The 17,496-nt window shown below is 40.8% G+C and overlaps 1 protein-coding gene and 1 long non-coding RNA gene across 5 annotated transcripts in view; one reads left to right on the plus strand and one right to left on the minus strand.

Annotated features, from left to right (window-relative positions):
* Tna (tonalli) overlaps nt 1–17,496 on the minus strand; it is a 138,811-nt gene that overhangs the window by 59,462 nt on the left and 61,853 nt on the right. The window lies entirely within an intron of this gene.
* The window catches only part of LOC138943221 (uncharacterized), a 61,530-nt gene that overhangs the window by 23,301 nt on the left and 20,733 nt on the right, over nt 1–17,496 (plus strand). For 2 of the 4 annotated variants that reach the window (XR_011448430.1, XR_011448433.1), the window contains exons 1-2: nt 9,219–9,703; nt 11,993–12,181. This is a non-coding gene — a long non-coding RNA (uncharacterized lncRNA). Of the gene's footprint in view, nt 1–9,218; nt 9,704–11,992; nt 12,182–17,496 lie in introns of those variants that run through there. The other 2 variants (XR_011448431.1, XR_011448432.1) reach the window with 2 other exon arrangements.

The following is a 17,496-nucleotide window of genomic DNA, read 5'->3' on the forward strand; positions in this document are numbered from 1 at the left end:
CGAGTGATCCTTAAACGACAATTTTAATCGATCTACCTACACACTTGTCATCGTATCGCGCAATTATCATATATATATATATTTGCAATATCATTTTAAATAATATTTCGACGAAATACGCTTTAATGAATTTAATGAGAATTTGACGATGGCTATAACATATGGAGTGTAATATTTTGAAATTTCATTAATATCCTGGCCATTAAAAGTTTCGAATCTTGTCATTGAAATAAAATTTGATAACAAAATTTAATGTCATTAATACATCTTAAAATTTATTCATTAAGATTATTTCTGGCTTAAAAGAGAATATATATAAAGATTTTCTATATATTATATAAAAGATTTATATATTTATTAAAATATTTACTATTGCGTATTTATATGTAGGAATATTACACGTAACGTTACATTAATTAATTATTAAATCCTTAGCATTATAATCCTCGTATAATGCGGTGATTATTAGTCGCTCTTATCTAAAACAGGCAAGACAGAGAGAGAATGACGTCTTTAATTTTATAAGAATTTAACGATGCCTATAACATATGAGGTATAATATTTTGAAATTTTATTAATATTCTGGGAATTAAAAATTTTGAATTTTTGTCATTGAAATAAAATTCAATAACAAAATTTAATGTCGTTAAATAAATGTTAAAATTTATTCATTAGGATTATTTCTGGCTTAAAAGAGAATATATATAAAGATTTTCTATATATTATATAAAAGATTTATATATTTATTAAAATATTTACTATTGCGTATTTATATGTAGGAATATTACACGTAACGTTACATTAATTAATTATTAAATCCTTAGCATTATAATCCTCGTATAATGCGGTGATTATTAGTCGCTCTTATCTAAAACAGGCAAGACAGAGAGAGAATGACGTCTTTAATTTTATAAGAATTTAACGATGCCTATAACATATGAGGTATAATATTTTGAAATTTTATTAATATTCTGGGAATTAAAAATTTTGAATTTTTGTCATTGAAATAAAATTCAATAACAAAATTTAATGTCGTTAAATAAATGTTAGAATTTATTCGTTAAGATTATTACACACGCGTGTCGTAAATGTCGAGAGGAGGAAGGGAATCCGCCCGCACCTGCGCGCGCGCTTATACACGTCAGTGTCACACGCACCCTCGTGTCCCTATCGGCTAGTGCAACCTTGACGATCGAGAGTGACGATATCTGCACGTTGCACGGATAATCCTGCTCTTCTCGCCACCTCGTTAATTCCCGACGTGTCCTTAAAACGTGACCTTTTTTTTTCCCAATGAAACTTGATCGACGCACGTGCGCGGATGCACACATACGCGGAGAGAACGACTCGTATTCTTCAAAACGGAGGACACTTAAGCGCATTACGCCGATAATAAAATCCTTCAATTACTCCATTGCCGTTAACCAACTAGCACGATAATATCCAATTAGCACGATTAGCAATTAAATAATTAACTAAACGTCAATGATGCGTTATTTTCTCCATTTCCCAAGTTGTCAAATATGATAATAGCTGACGCTATTGTATTATTTAATTTTTCAATCGCAATATTATTCATTTATGTCGTTACCAAAGACGTATCTGTGATGAGCTACACGGCTCGAAAACTTAGAGGAAGATTCGGATACACGATGCGTGATGAGAGTATCACGTACGTATCATCGCGGTCCCTCTTCACAGCCGGAGAAAACCTTGTCACGTGGCATCGCGCTTCGACCTGGGTCCTCCCCGCTCCTCTTTCATTCCGTTGCCCGGAGGAGCCTGAGACTTCTTGAGGTCGAGGAATTTAATAACGGACGAGGTCGAGTTGCGCGCGCGCGCGCTCCTCTCGGCAACGAGGGAGCGCTGGCTTCTCGAGTGTTGGTGACCAGCGGAGGTTGCGCTCATTCATAGGAATTTTACAGGTTGTCAGGCAGGTTTGACCGGCCTTTGTCATGGGAGCAGCAACGCGGAGGAGAGCCATCCGACAGAGATATCCGTCTCTTCTCCGGGCTCCGCGCGCGCGCGCCGATCGAATCACGAATGAATTTAGACGTCGCGCATACCTATCTATCTACCTGCGCGATAGAGACAGACCTATACGACCTATGCGAGTTTCACCTCGCTGTTGTTACACCGCCGACGCCGCCAATCGATTCGGAACCGATCGGCGATTTTAACGTCACCTTTGTCGTGACATATGAGAGTAGAGCGAAACGCGACGGTGATGCCCGAGTGCATCGGCATTCGTGGGAGAAAGAGAGAGAGAGAGAGGAACACACGGTCGGTCGACAACGAGGATCAGTGGCGAATCAAACAAGATAATCGCGCTCGGGCTTCGCGTATGTATGGACGATACGTACATATTGACGGAGAAGTCGTTATATCGAGCTTAAGGCCTATACTCACATTCTTGATAGCTTATATATAATTTATAAGTTTTATATTAAATTCTTATAAAATTTTATATTAGAAGATCGGTTTTTCAATATAACAACAAAAAATTGTATTGATATTAATCGATACAATCAAAGAAAGGAATATCGATATCATCGTACCCATTTTACCCCCCCCCCCCCGCCCCCCAGTTTACAATATTAATACAATATTATTAAGTACATAAAAAAGAAATATCCAGCTTAAAAAAAAACTCGAGCTACGTTCGACGAATCGACTTCAAATTTTGCATGCGAGTTCCTAATAAGATTCCGCGTTTCCTAACAAAGCCTTTTTTTTTTTTTTTTAAACCAATTTCCCATTTTTTGTTAGAAACAAAAAAAGATAGACTTTAAAAAAAAACCAGAACTTTTTCAACACGCCGCCATTTCTTTATTTTTGCAAATTTTGAAAAAAAGAAAAAACGCTTGGATAGCAGATAGCTATTAATATGTTTAATAAAAAAAAGCTTGTATTTTTGATTTTCGATATGATCTACGAATGTTTGCCACGCATTCAACCGTACAACCGTCAAATAAAATTCGATGGAGCTCCGCAATTATTCCCATAACTTTAAAAAGAAGCCTTTCTTTTCAGCTGGGAATTTTTATTCAAGTAGTTAATAATATTAAAAATTTTTATCAAGTCGTTGGTCTAAAAAAAAAAAAAAAAATCTAGAAAATGTACTCATTTCTCGAGATTTCAAACAAGCATGTCCCCTACATTAACATCCTACGCGGACGTAAGTTGCCACTCTGCTGTCCGATTTAACGATCAGCGCGATCAAGGGATGAAGGAATCTCTCTATTTAGAAGCGATTGTCGTATCTGTGTAGCGCCATGTATCGTGTATGCCGCAGTTGGTCAATTTTATTTATGCGTGTGTATGCCGTGAATTTTCAAAGTCGAGGTGCGCAAATTGAATGTTCGAACTGCAAATATTCGTACCGGCGCTACGGCGCCGATAATCACCGGTAAGTACCGAAACGCGCATAAATCTTGAGGCCTGAGGATATACCATAGGAATAATTTAGATAGCGTCGTAACGTTATTTTCGTCGCCGAATATTAACGATAAGCGAAGTCGCGAAAGCCAATGATCGACTCGATATCGATACGTGCGCACGCGCGTACGTACACGTGCGTGTACGCGTCGTAGACAACAATATCTCGCGAGTCTCTCGTGCCTCTCGAGGACTCGCGAAGAGAGACAGAGAGAAGGAGAGAGAGAGAGAGAAAAGTAACGGTATACGATTATTACCGAGTCTATATACTCTCACGAAACCGAAACATTCGCGCGCGTTTCGCAGCGCTGGTTTATAGACACGCGGACTATAGGTGTATCGCTTGACAGACGCGGTGACAGATCGCGTCGCCTTTTAACCGATTCGCCAAGCGAAACGGGACAAGTACACGTGTAAATCTACGACCGACGTCATCCTCCGAATATTCGGAACAGAAAATTACAGAAATCTGCAGTTATGATTATTGCCAACAATTGTTTTTAAAGAGACGAAGAAGGTTGATCGAAGAAGATCGTTATTTAAATGATATCGATGATGTCGCGAATAAATATCAATATTGTTGTCAAAATGTATGATAAAATGCTTAATAAGCTCCGAAAAATGTGAATCTTTATTAATATAGAAACGAGATACTTTCACGAATAGCATGAAATTGGAGAAAGATCTGGATAAAATTATATATTTATACGTGTAAAGTAAATAAATAAAAAAAAAAAAAAAAAAATTTTTGCATAAGACAAAATGAGATTATTTTAGACATGGTGCTTTTTTGATATATAACACGGCAATTTCGTCTCCGCTGGGTAAAAAATATGTATAGCTTTGATTCAACCGTCGTGCGAGCCGTTGTATTGTTATCCTCATTGTATGACGGCGATAGTCGATGACTGCGAGTAGCCGTAGAGCGAAGGGGGAAATGCTCTCAAACTGCGCGGAAAAAAAAAAAGAGAAATCGACGACTAGATGAGAGATCGATGTTCTATATAAAGAGAAATATTTGCCGCCCGAGAGCGGCTCGATGCACGCGCGCTTTTCATTCGTCATTAACTTATATTTTTATGTTGAAATTTTTAAATAAAGATTTATCTCTGTACATTGTCAATTTAATATGTTTGGATAGAATCTGATCGAATAAAGAATAATATTTGCGGGCCAAAAGTTCAATTATTCCTCGCTATATTGAATATATTAAAAGTGTTTAATATTTTATTTCGTTAAATCGCGGTGCTATTATTCTCGTTAATCTTTGTAAGCTATTTTAATTTTCTATATATATATATATGTGTGTGCGTGTGCGTGAGTGACCTATACATAATAGTCGACTCTCTTTTTATATCTGAATGAATAATTGAGAAGTTATTAAATTTCTTATCATCTGATAACCCGATAAATCGATATACAATAAAACAATATAGCTATTGAAAGTTGCTCAATCAATTTATAATAGAATATTATATTTGTCACAAGAATTTATCTCGCTTAATCATAATTAAAAATAATTAATGCAAGAACGACGATTATAATTCGCAAATAGTCTAGTCTCGCTATTAAAATGTACCAGTCATTCATCGAGAGAGTGTCTCCTCTTCGTGGAACTTACAAAACCTCTTCCGGCGAGTCAGTTTTATCGACAATTTTTTTTTATTACGAGTCGTGTAAAAATATATGCACGCGATACGGCGGATACTTTTCGAATAAGGACTCTGCGGGAGGAGGGAGCATAATAGCGTTACGCTGCGTTTAGCGTCGATCCTCGCTGAAATCGCGAATGAAATATACCCCCGTAATCTTCCGCGCCTTTATTCTCTCGCCCTCGCGCGCGCGCACGCCCTCGGAACGCATTCCGCGACGATCCGCGTCCGCGGACGATCCGCGTTCGCGGAATGGGACGCGGCGGCAGCCGAGGAAGCGAGCAAAACGAATTAGCATCCCGATCGTCCCGAGCTTCTCCGCGCGGTCCTTCCCTTCGCCCTCTCACCCCCCCCCCCCCCGCCCGGTCCCCACCCTACTGTCCCTGCCGATCGAGAGGAACGCGCACAGTTTCTTCTTATGTACATACACGTAAGAGAACGTATATACGAGGCGTAGTCGCGCAAGCGATCACATAAATCACGTGATTTCGATGGCTCGCGAACGATTTCTATAGATGGTAATAATATGTCTCTTCGAGAGAGAGAGAGATAGCGTGCTAAGGATGGGGTGTTCGTTATCGATTAGGGCGCAGGGGAGATATATCTTACTGTAAGATGTGTCAAGTTCTACGCATTTTTTATTGTTGCATACATATCTCCGATTAATTTATTATCGATTCGTTCTCGCAGATTTCACCGAATCGCGTTTTGTATCGTATACTATTGATTGAAAAGTCGCACGTTTCGCATGTTTCCTATAGTTTGACGAAAATAGCAACACATTCCCTGGCGTGTTTAAGGGATGGTTGTGCGTAACTAAAGCTATAGCCGCGACTATACTTGGAGCTTAATTTCTGAAAACTACAGTTAGGTTCTCTACCTGGGATTATAATCTTAAGTTAGAGACAACGAGTTATTATATACTGTGGTAATATTATAGAGGATATAGCTAACTCGGTCTATCGACCGATCCCAAAGTGATTATCAGCCCAGCGATTAACTTCAATTGGTTTTTTCACTTAAAAAAACAATGACGTTTCTATAAATAAATCTTTTTTAAAGCATATTTATGAAGAGAGTATGAGTTGCTAGAAACACTCTACGCGGTGATATCTCGTCATTTCCCCCGCAAGATATTTGCGATCTGAAACGACTCTCGTGAGCGAGTAGTTCGAATACGAATTCGACATCCGTATGTTTCATATTATGAGTGAATCAGCAAAAAATATGAAATAAACATCGATGAATACGTATACTTGCGCTAAGAGGTACTTGTGTATAAATACGTTCGAATGCATATCTGTCATATCTATGAAAATTTGCCGCGCACGCTCAAGAATACTAATTTTATATTCAAAATAATCTTTGTATTCGCAAAGATCGATGGTGTGCGAGATTCTGATATCTCTCTTTTTATTTTTCGTATATTCCATTCGAATTTTCCATTTATCTATCCTGCGTATTTGCAGACTCCACCCACGCGCCAACTCAGCCAGTCAGTATTTCAGAAAAAGATATACCCTACGATATTTTTTCATTCAACCGTGATATAAATGGCACTTACATCTTTCTAGAGAATATCAGAGAGAAATCTCGTACAATACATATAGCTTTGAAAAATTGTTCATTCTTCCGAAAACATTTAAAATTCACCGAATCCGTCTGTGAAATACGTTTCGATTTCTTCAATTAACTAAGTACGTATTTGATTCCTAACAAGAAACATTTCGGATACGATCAATAATACAATCAATAAATTCCCACACAATATGAAAGATATACGTGATATATAAATGCACAAACTACAACAAAGTACAAGCTACATTTCCATCACGCCCGCTGTAATGTCATCAATTTACCTATAAGCGTTAGGCGCACATATAAGCGATAAGCGAACACAAGTTCGACTATAACGATTCTCTCTAGGAACACACTCGTACTTGGATAAATTTATGTATACAAACATGTATACATATAATCAATTTTTCTATTTTCTACGAACATGTTCAAAGCATCAAAATTAACAACAGAAAATAAGAGAGAGTTGTCATCAAATAAACATAAAAAGTGTATAAATGAATAGGAGAATCATACATTATATTTTTCAATTAATTTTGAATAAACTACTTTCATATGATTTAAATGTGAAGTTTAGTTATAAAGACATATAATGTCAAGAAAGAATAGACAAAAATCATGATCTCTCTTTTGACACTTTTATAAAGGAACAATAATAGAGGATTTCACAGATTGATGAAGGAATGTGACATTAAACGCTAATACGTGATGGAAAAAAAACTCTGTGAAAATAAATATCGTAGCAGATACAAAAATTTATACATACAAACATGTATACATATAATCAATTTTTCTATTTTCTACGAAGATGTTCAAGCATCACAATTAACAACAGAAAATAAGAGAGAGTTGTCATCAAACAAACATAAAAAATGTATAAATTAATAGGAGAATCATACATTATATTTTTCAATTAATTTTAAATAAACTACTTTCATATGATTTAAATGTGAAGTTTAGTTATAAAGACATATAATGTCAAGAAAGAATAGACAAAAATCATGATCTCTCTTTTGACACTTTTATAAAGGGACAATAATAGAGGATTTCACAGATTGATGAAGGAATGTGACATTAAACGCTAACACGCGATGGCAAAAAAAAAGCTCTGTCAAAATAAATATATTTTCGTATACATAACTTTGTACACGGGCTTGTTTGCACGGGTAAATTTCTATGTTGTATATTACATACACTTACGTATACACATAATATTTACTGCGTACTATTGAGTGCGCGAGCGTTGACGCGTGTAGTGGCGCGTTCGGCTTGCTCGACCCGTTAGCCAGTGGTCTCCGTGCGGTTTGTCCGTGCGGAGATCACGCTCCCCCGCCGTCCGGATGGACATGTAAGTGTTTCGAGTAGGTGTGAGAGCCGTGTAGGTGGCTCTCTCGCTTAGGCGGAGGTCGTGGAAGCGGGGTCGCTGACGTCCCCAGCCTGACGCCGGGCGGCTGGATCTCCTTCGTCCGAACGCATCGGAGAACCCACGCTACGTAAGGACGAGGAGAATACCGGGCGCGCGTCGCACTCGCATGAGATCCGTCAAAATTGCGGGTTCGCCTTGCGACCGTTTCCACACGCGCGAGTCGTCGACAGGTCTACTCGCAACATTTAGCCGATCGACGTTGACAAAGAAGTTGCTAATATGCTAATGACACGCATCATTTTTGCCAAACGTGAGTTGGTGACCTTCTGGGACTCGTAATTTTAAATGACGGGGGGGGGGGGGGGGAGGAAAGAAAGATAGAACGCCCTTGGTTTTTCTCACTCGATTAAATTATCGATAAAGTTAAATTATATAAATTCACGAATCTTTTTGTCGCAGAAAATGATAAACGTATCTCGTATCTTTTTTTCTAAATGAAATCGTATAAAAAAAAAATCATTAATCTATAATATTTCGTAGTATTATCTTTCGCTGATACAATAAACAGGAATTATTTTAGAACTTTCAATATGATATAATGTAGCAAGTCATTGCGTTGGATAATATTATCATATATAAAAATACATATATCGATATAAAAAGATGATAAATTTGATTATATGACGTACAGTAGGGGACGTTATAATCGAATAGTCCGAGACTTTATTTTTGACGATGTTGTTTTTACTTACACTGGGCATGTAGCTTAAGCCACGGCTGATCGGAATTACGAGAGAGAGAAGCTAGGCCGGTGTTGTCGGACGAGTATTAATAACGCGAGGAATATCGGTTGCTAGTTATTGTGAAATGTGTAATATTAATCCTTGGATAAGGGTATTCTTATATATATATATATATATATTGTATATGACGATATGGAAAATTTTTATGAAACTCTATAAAATTATAATATAACTCTATACTCTATATAATTATATATAAAACTCTGTAAACACATACACACATACACATTAATGCCGATGCACTTTGCACGAGATATGCACTTTTTTTTTTTTTTTTTTTTTTTTTTTTTTGTGGAGGGAACCTCTCATATATGATTACTCTTTTCATGTAAAATTAATAGATCGTCCTAATGTCACAATTATTAAGATATTAATGTTTAAAAAAGCCGTTAAACATTCTACTCGTATGTAAATGTCATAAACATTATTTGGGCTTTAAATGAGTTTCTTTGATTGTGCAGGCTATCTTATACGAAGTAACATATCGAGGGTTTCACATACAATAGAGGGGCGTATCATCAAAATTTTTGAAAAATGAGATTGATTAAAATGACAAATTAAGATATATATTTTTTTTAATGAGACATATGTTCTTTCCAGTTCTCGTAAAGTTACGATTTTTTACCTATTTTATCGGAATTGTGATTTGAAATATTAATCATTAGCATATTAATCGCATAATCTAATATAATAATTTATTATTCAACAACGAGTGTTACAGCAAGTGGATGCCGCAACGTATACTTTCGCACTTTGTGGAAAAGATCAATGACGTGTCAGGAATAACGCCAAGGCGACCCGAGACCAAACGTTAACGAGTCACGTCAGAATGCAAGCGAGGAATTCGACCGTACGAGAGGGTATAGGTAGGTACTTGGGTACGCAGCCATTTTACTCGCGTTGCCAAACCGTAGGCAATTGTGAATATACGATGCATTTTTTTTTTTTTTTTTTTTTTTTTTTTTTTTTTTTGACACATTATTGAAGAGAGCCTTACACTTGAATTTCATGAAAAGATTTTGCTCTTTTTGAGATATATTATATTTATTATATGTAACTATTTGTTATATTTATTATATGTAACTATTTATTATATTTGTTATATATAATTATTTTTAGATATATAAAAAAGTCATTCACACGTATGTATAAAAAGTATAAAAAAAGTAGATACAATAGATATCGGGATAAGTTTAAAATATTGTAAAATATGAATTTAGTTTGCCCAGGATGCTAGTAATCGAGAAACTTGCGAGCATCCTTTTCGGATTTACCTCCGTTATTATAATTGCCTTGAAATATACATTAAAATTAATGGCATGCGCGATGTGAGATAAATCTTTCTCTAACAAGATTCTTCGTCGTATAAAAATCGATTTTCATACGAAAGCGACGACGTACGAGACGCGGTTTTCCAGTCTCTGTTACTCGTTGCATAATTATCAGCGTATTCCCATAAAACCAAACGACTATCCGCGACACAAGCCATATAAGTGACCTACCTTACGTCGATTCTCAGACTCTCGACGTCTCTCGTTTAACTGCAGAGAGTCGCGTAGAAGGGGATTGTCATTCTCACTCGCGATTCTCCTTGCGCGAGAGGCCAGGCCTTCCCCGGGATATCCTGCGGCGAAGAGCGCGAGAGAGAGAGAGAGAGAAATGGCTTTGCGGACGTGAGGATTATTCGTAGAATCGTAAACGCGCCGCGTTCCCGCCACGTGTAGTTGGCGATGCCTCATCGTCCATTCGTTGTCCCCCCGTTGACAACGCGCGTGTGCGCGCGATGCTCGCAGCCGCTTCATCGTACGCGACTTGCTGCGCAAGGCGCGCCGGGAATCCGCGGATATTACGGCGCGATATTTACACCAGGGTGAATGCCGAATAGCAGCGTATATTATATATACGCGATTCGTAGTTGCGGCCCGTAAGTGACAGTTGAGCGAGCCGATGGCGAGATCGCAACGAGATCCTTAGGAGGAACCTTACGTTCCTTGGATCGGTACGTTGCTCGCCTCTATCGCGGCTCGGTCTAGAAAACTATCGATAAGAGGGAGTGCTGTGCTCAAGGATGAGCGGAATGTGGCGAAACCCATGTGTCTGCGTACATAGGATACGTAACGTGCGCGAGAGAAAAGAGAGAGAGAGAGAGAGGAATTCCGGAGGGGCGGCAATAGCTTGTTAAGTATACGATGAAACATGGCGGATGGGAATAATTTTTTTTGGGGGTGCCGGGATCGAATAGAGGGATCGTCGGGCCCTATAATATGATACGAGAAACTTTACCCGCCGTGTACTTTTTTTCACATACATTTATCGTGATTAAAAATACTATCGATACTCTCGCTACGTTTTTGTCGATCGTTCTCGCGAATTTTCATATTAATATAGACCGTGTCAATAGTAAGAGACCTCGGTGTATAAAAGGGGGAGCGATATCTCGATTGTACGCTTATAATACAATCCTTGAACAATAGGCACACATGGAGTAAGATGATTCATGATTACGGAATCACAACGCGGCCTTGACAGACGCTAGAAGGAAAACTGATCCGCGCGTCGAGATTCCCCCTTATATATTATAACAGAATTACATATAATTATCTATTCGAGGGTGCGCAAATTTAGGAACTCGCTATCACATTAGGACAGAGGAGATAACCTTAATTTTTTATTAAATTTCGCGATGAACTTTACGCGATAACATGTTCTATAAAGAAGTAATAATATAAAAATATTACATTTTATACAAATATATTGAATATTTTTTATTAGATTTTTTTAAATATTTTTAATAAACTAACGATAAACAGAATAGATAGATATGATTCTTATACTTGAAGAGATTTAATTAAAATATTAATATGATGTACATTTTACGAATTATAACATTTTGTTATAATATATCTTTTCAAGCATAAGTAGAATTTTTTAATTATAAATGAAATCTGTAAATCTTATCAATCAAAAGTATTTAAAGAACGAACGATGTATCTCTTTTTTCGTACAACGAATTCAATTTCATTCATCAGTTTTATTCATCCCTTCTCTAAAAAAATGAATCGGTAACGATATATTCTTACGTACGTAGAGTAACCAATATAAAGCTAGCTTTGGAATCTATATTAGGGGTATATAATAATCGATGTCTTTTACAGACCGGAATGCCATCGCCTGATTGACATCGCATCTTTCTAGAACGACGATTAGGATGGTCATCGCCCAAGAGCTACCGATAAACACGAAGGGAAGAATATTTTTCCGCTCGCGTCTCTCGGCCGTCTATCTCGCGACACTCGTAAGGACAACTCCTGACAGGTTTTCGACAGATTTCTCCGACTGCATCGGTATGTATATTTGAGTAGACTTACGCGCTCGTTTGCAGGTATGCCAAGCATGTAAGGTCTAACGTTGAAACGCCGATCGTTCGGACAAGACGAGTGGGAGGAAGGGACTCTCGCGGGTCGAAGACAGAGAGAGAGAGAGAGAGAGGGTAAACAGGGCGAGGGGCAAGGGAGGAACCGAGACACAAGGGGGAGATGGAGGGGGGGGAGGAGGGGTTAGAAGAAGGAAGGAACGAGAGAACGACGGAGAGAGGCCCTACTTCTCCGGTCCATGCCTTGAACATATACATGTATGCGTACACACGCGAGCGAGCGTACGAAGCGAGCAGCCGCGCGAACATAAACGTATATCACGAGGTGCATCTGTAAACCTGTGTGTATAAGGAAGGCACGCACACACACACACCCACACATACATATAGTTTTACGTGGCCCGGCTCTGACTGTCCCGTCTCCGTACTCTGGCTTCACGACACTCTTTAAAACCCGACGTAGAGATACGGTGAGAAGAGACGGAATGGAGAAAAGACGGGGTGACGGCGGGGGGAGAGGGGGGGGAGGAGGAGGAGGAGAGGAGAGGGGACGGGAGAGCGCTGCAAGTGCGGGGAGAGAAGGGAGAGGGGGAAAGAGGAAAGGCAGAGAGCGTGGAAGAAAAAAAAAAAAAAAGAGAGGACGAGAGAAAGAGAAGAGAAGAGACCGCGCGCGACGCATACGCTGCCTAGCCGGAGAGACGATGCGATGGGAAGAACGGAGACGGCGACCGTGTCGGGGCAAGAGAGAGAGAGAGAGACAGAAGGGAAGAAGGAAAGAATGCATTTGTGGATTGCTCGATAGAGTAGGTGGGCGGCTAAGAAGGCTAGGTCGCGCTCAGCGTTGGTGGGAGACCTGGGCCGCGCGCACACACAGACACCGGACAACCTGAAGCGATCTCGAACCAAGGAACGTACGGACGAACGAACCCGCGCAACGAGGGGCAATTCTATATATGTGTACATGTGTGTGTGTGTGTGTGTCTACCTACCTGTACATATTATAGAACACACCGTCGAGAGAGGAACTTACACCCCGTCGCGTGCGCGCACAGCGACACGGTGGGAATTCGCCGCTCTCGCGCGTATGTTAAGTATGCTCGCTTGTATATATGTACGCGTGCGTTTCGAGCAAACGCGCGTATGCGCGCGAATATAAATATACGTGGCGTATGGGGGAAGTGGATGGTCGATCGGGTGCGCGTATTACCGGTCCATCGGAGGCCAGAAAGCAGATCCTGCAAAATCATCCGCGGCTTCGTGCGCGCCTCTCTAATGAAGATGTGGTAGTTGTATGAATAAGCGCTCGCTGCCAACGTGCGCGTACAGCTCTCTCTCTCTCTCTCTCTCTCCCTCTCCTTCTCTGCTTCGATCTCTCCCGGTCTGTCAGATGGAGAGACACTCGCGATTCCTTCACTCTCGGTGATATCGAACGCAATCTTTTCAATTCCTCGCTCGATGATAGTAATCGTTGCTTCACCTTCACCGACTCAAATATGACAATTTGACTCTTCTTCCTCCCGCATGCCATCTTTATTTAATTCGATTTTCTATTTAACATGAATTTTACTTATTTATGTAATTTTTACCTTCGTTTGTTCGTTTACCATGATTATTTGTAATGATATCGGGTGTTTTAGAGGATCCCAGAGTAACATAATAAATACCTTTCTCTCTCTCTCTCTCTCGCTCTTTCTCGAATCGTGTTCCGATCTCTCGTTGTGCCTCTGAAAATCGCGGCGCAATGTCGGAGAACGGCAGGTGGCACGGTGAAGGGAAAATAATGCCACGGTGAGAGATATCGCGGCTACGAAATTCCTTTTGCTTTCTCCGCGAGCGCGGTGGCTTTAGCCTCGCGGTGGGTGTAACCGCCTCGTTTGTGTTTAGGTCGCGCATTATTTCACGACGTGACGCTTTAACGGCGAACCCTGATTCCTCGCGGCGGCGCACGCCGGCGAATCCTCCCCCGGGCGCGAGGGGCGGGGATGCCCATTCCTTAACGGGGTACAATCGGAAGCAAAGATCGCCGATATAACCGATATGAATCCGATATCACATTTCCCAGATCGAAGTTCGGTACAATCGGGTTGGACTGTTATCGGTTTGCGAATCGTCTGTCGGAGAACAGAGGTTTCTTGAGCAAGAATCTCTCTAAAAAAAAAAAAAAATTACATTTTCAAAGGTAATACAAATAAATTGTATTTAAAATATAATATTAATACGCAAGTGTCCGTATTATTTCATTGTAATCGCTTATACGTGACATTACGTTAAATTAGTAATCTCAATGTATAATAAATTGATAAAAATTAAACAAAATGCCCCGGAATAGTTGGCGGTAAATGATACGAAATACGATAAATATATCAAAGCTCGCTCGTAACAAATAACGATCGCGGAGATCGATTAACGATCTCAATATTCCGAACGACCGAAACACGAAGCGCTAATTTCGACGCATCGCGAGACGTCGCGGTAGCAACAGACGTCGTTTTACATTACAACGTCGCGGAGAGTGCTCGGTCTCACGGTTGTGCGGACCAGAGGTAAAAAAAATGAACGCACGCGCGGGGTCGGGTCCCCTCTCCCTCCCCCTCCCCCCATCCCGAGATAGCGCAATCTCGTTGTGTCTTTGCTCCGCGCGGCAATTGTAAAGGGGAGAGAGAGAGAGAGAGAGAGAGAGAGAGAGAGAGAGAGAGAGAGAGAGAGAGAGGGAGGGAGGGAGGGAGGGAGGGAGAGAGAGGGCAGCTGGGTGGCGTAAGGTTCTCAGGTAGGAACATTTAGACGGACGTGCGCGCGTCGAGATTCGTGGCCGTTCGCCGATCGTTGACACGGGGGCCCGGAGTGCTCGACTGCATTATCGTTGGCGTGCGAACAGGTAACTTCGCGATCTCTCCTTTTTTTTTGTTCCCCTCTTTTCTCCCTCCCTTCTCTCTCTCTCTCTCTGTCTCTCTCTGTCTGTCTGTCTCTCTCCCTCTTCACCCTCTCGTTTTCCGTCAGCGCGCGAGAGCGCGTATGTACGCGACTATTTTGTTATGCCACGCTCGTCCACGCGTTCTCCGCGAAGAGATTGCGCTACGCGAGAAACGAGACCACTATCTTGTGATACGCGAATGGAAAATAATCTGTTTCCTTGTGTTACTATACAGCGATATCGACGAATCGCGGGAGATAATAGCGCGCGGTTGCGATGTTACGTTATGCCCATTATGGCATTTAAAAAAAAAAATGGATCGATCGATATGGATGCGATTTATCAATCAATATCCTGGAATTATACGCGAGGCGATTTCTGAATCGATCGCGCGCCATATTTACGCTATTCGAATGACATCCCTCGTGTAAATGTCATATTTTAGACGAAAATTTGTTTAAAAAAATTCTAGAGCATGCAAAACAATGAGATTGCTGAATTGTTATAGATTCGAGTTTGAGATAAATTTCTTTACAGCTTATATATGGGATGTGATTTAAAATAGCAAAGATTAAGAATAAGTGCGAAATCAACATAATCATAATTAGTTATGAAAATTATAAATTTTTGTAAATTTGATAATTCCTAAATTAATTTTTATCGCGCAGTTAATATCTATTTTCTTTTTCTTTCAACAAATTCCCATTGGAGAATCGAATAGAAGAGAAGAAACAATAAATGTAAAAAAAAAAAAAAAAAAAAAAAATTTCGTACTATGAAAAATTTAACAGGGAAAATGTAAACAATTTATTTATTTATTTATTTATTTTTTTTTTTTTTTTGGCGTATTAACATCCTATGAATATTTTATCTGTAAATTTATTTGTTGCGTTGCACAAATTATATCTTATCTTGCTCTCTCGATTATTATGAAAGGAATGTGACAAAAGTATCGTCGAGATACGCAAACGAGCAAAATAGAAAGTCGAAGCACGTAAAGCACGTATATACGTCACGTGCCCAACGCAAACGCGTCGCGCCGCGTGTTACGTCATGGCATTTTTCCTTGTTATGTCAAACGCGCGGCGCGAGCGAGCTCGGCGTCCAGCGGCGAGAGGGTACGAGATCCCGTGCCCCAATCGTCGTCATTCCCACGCCGGGATCCTGGCAACGTCCGCGCGGCGCGATTTTCGCGCGCGGATTCGTTGCAACGCGCGCCGAGAGTCACCGTCACCTCGCGAAACCGATTCCGCGGTATCCTGGAGTGCCATCGATCTCGTGACGTGTAGTAGCGGAGGGGTGGAGGGGAGGAGGGGAGGCGGTGGGGGGGGAGGGAGGAGGGCGGCCACGCTACCTAGACTCTCGAAGTTTCTCCCCCCCCCCCCCTCCCGTTCCATTTTCCCGGATGTCCTTTCACACGCGCGCACACCGCCGGCTCATCGTCCTTCCAACGCGGTCGCACGGGCTAGAGAGCGCATTCGAGGCTGCGCTATCGAGCGCGTGCGCTGCTGCACCGATCCGATCCCCGTGTGAGCGGGAAGCGGTGGTGAGAGGCGGACGTGAACGTGAACGTGAACGTGGACGCGGGCGCGTGGCACGGGCCACATTCGACGAGGGACGTCGAAACCGGAAGTGGTCCATCGAGAACGGGAGTTGCCTTGGCAACCACGATCTGCTTTAACCCCCGGTCGATCATCGGTCTTCCGCGTCGTTCGAAAGCGTTCTATTATTCGAAGTCGCTGCATCCTCTCTCTCTCTCTCTCTCTCTCTCTCTCAGAGAGAGAATCTGCTAAAAGCGTGTATAAATTTACCACAAAATAGCTCGTCGATTCACGTGGTACGGGAAAGAAAAACTACAGATTACATTCATGCAATACTTATATAAAAGCGAGTGAAACAAACTAAACGGGGGGGATACGAAAGAGATATAATAATGAGCGAGAGAGAGAGAGAGAGAGAGACGAAGGGTAGAAGGGAGAAGAAAGGAGAGAGAAAGAGAGATAGGAAAGGAGAGAGCGATATGTGTATGTGTATCTATGCGCTATTCGCTCGACGGGAGGATGATGCACATAGCCGAGTCGAGCGGTCACGAGGATGCACGAAGCTGCAACGGCGTCTCTCGCAACAGCGGACGAGCGACGCAACGCGTCGCGTTACGTCGCCGCCGTTGACAGGATCGTCGTAAACGCTCATCGAGCCCGAGTCCGAAAAGCTAGCTTCGATTCTAGTATCGACTGTGAATCACGCGAATCGGATTGATTATTTTTCCAAAAATACGATCTTTGAATATTCAATCTCGTAGATTATGTAACGTAGCACGTATTTATTTTTCTACCATTATATTATTATTGCAGGAATATTTTTTATTTTTTTTT

The sequence above is a fragment of the Polyergus mexicanus genome, unplaced genomic scaffold, assembly GCF_030449975.1.
Source record: "Polyergus mexicanus isolate NDT 795.1 unplaced genomic scaffold, iyPolMexi1.0 SCAF_25, whole genome shotgun sequence".
NCBI classification, from domain to species: Eukaryota; Metazoa; Arthropoda; class Insecta; order Hymenoptera; family Formicidae; genus Polyergus; species Polyergus mexicanus.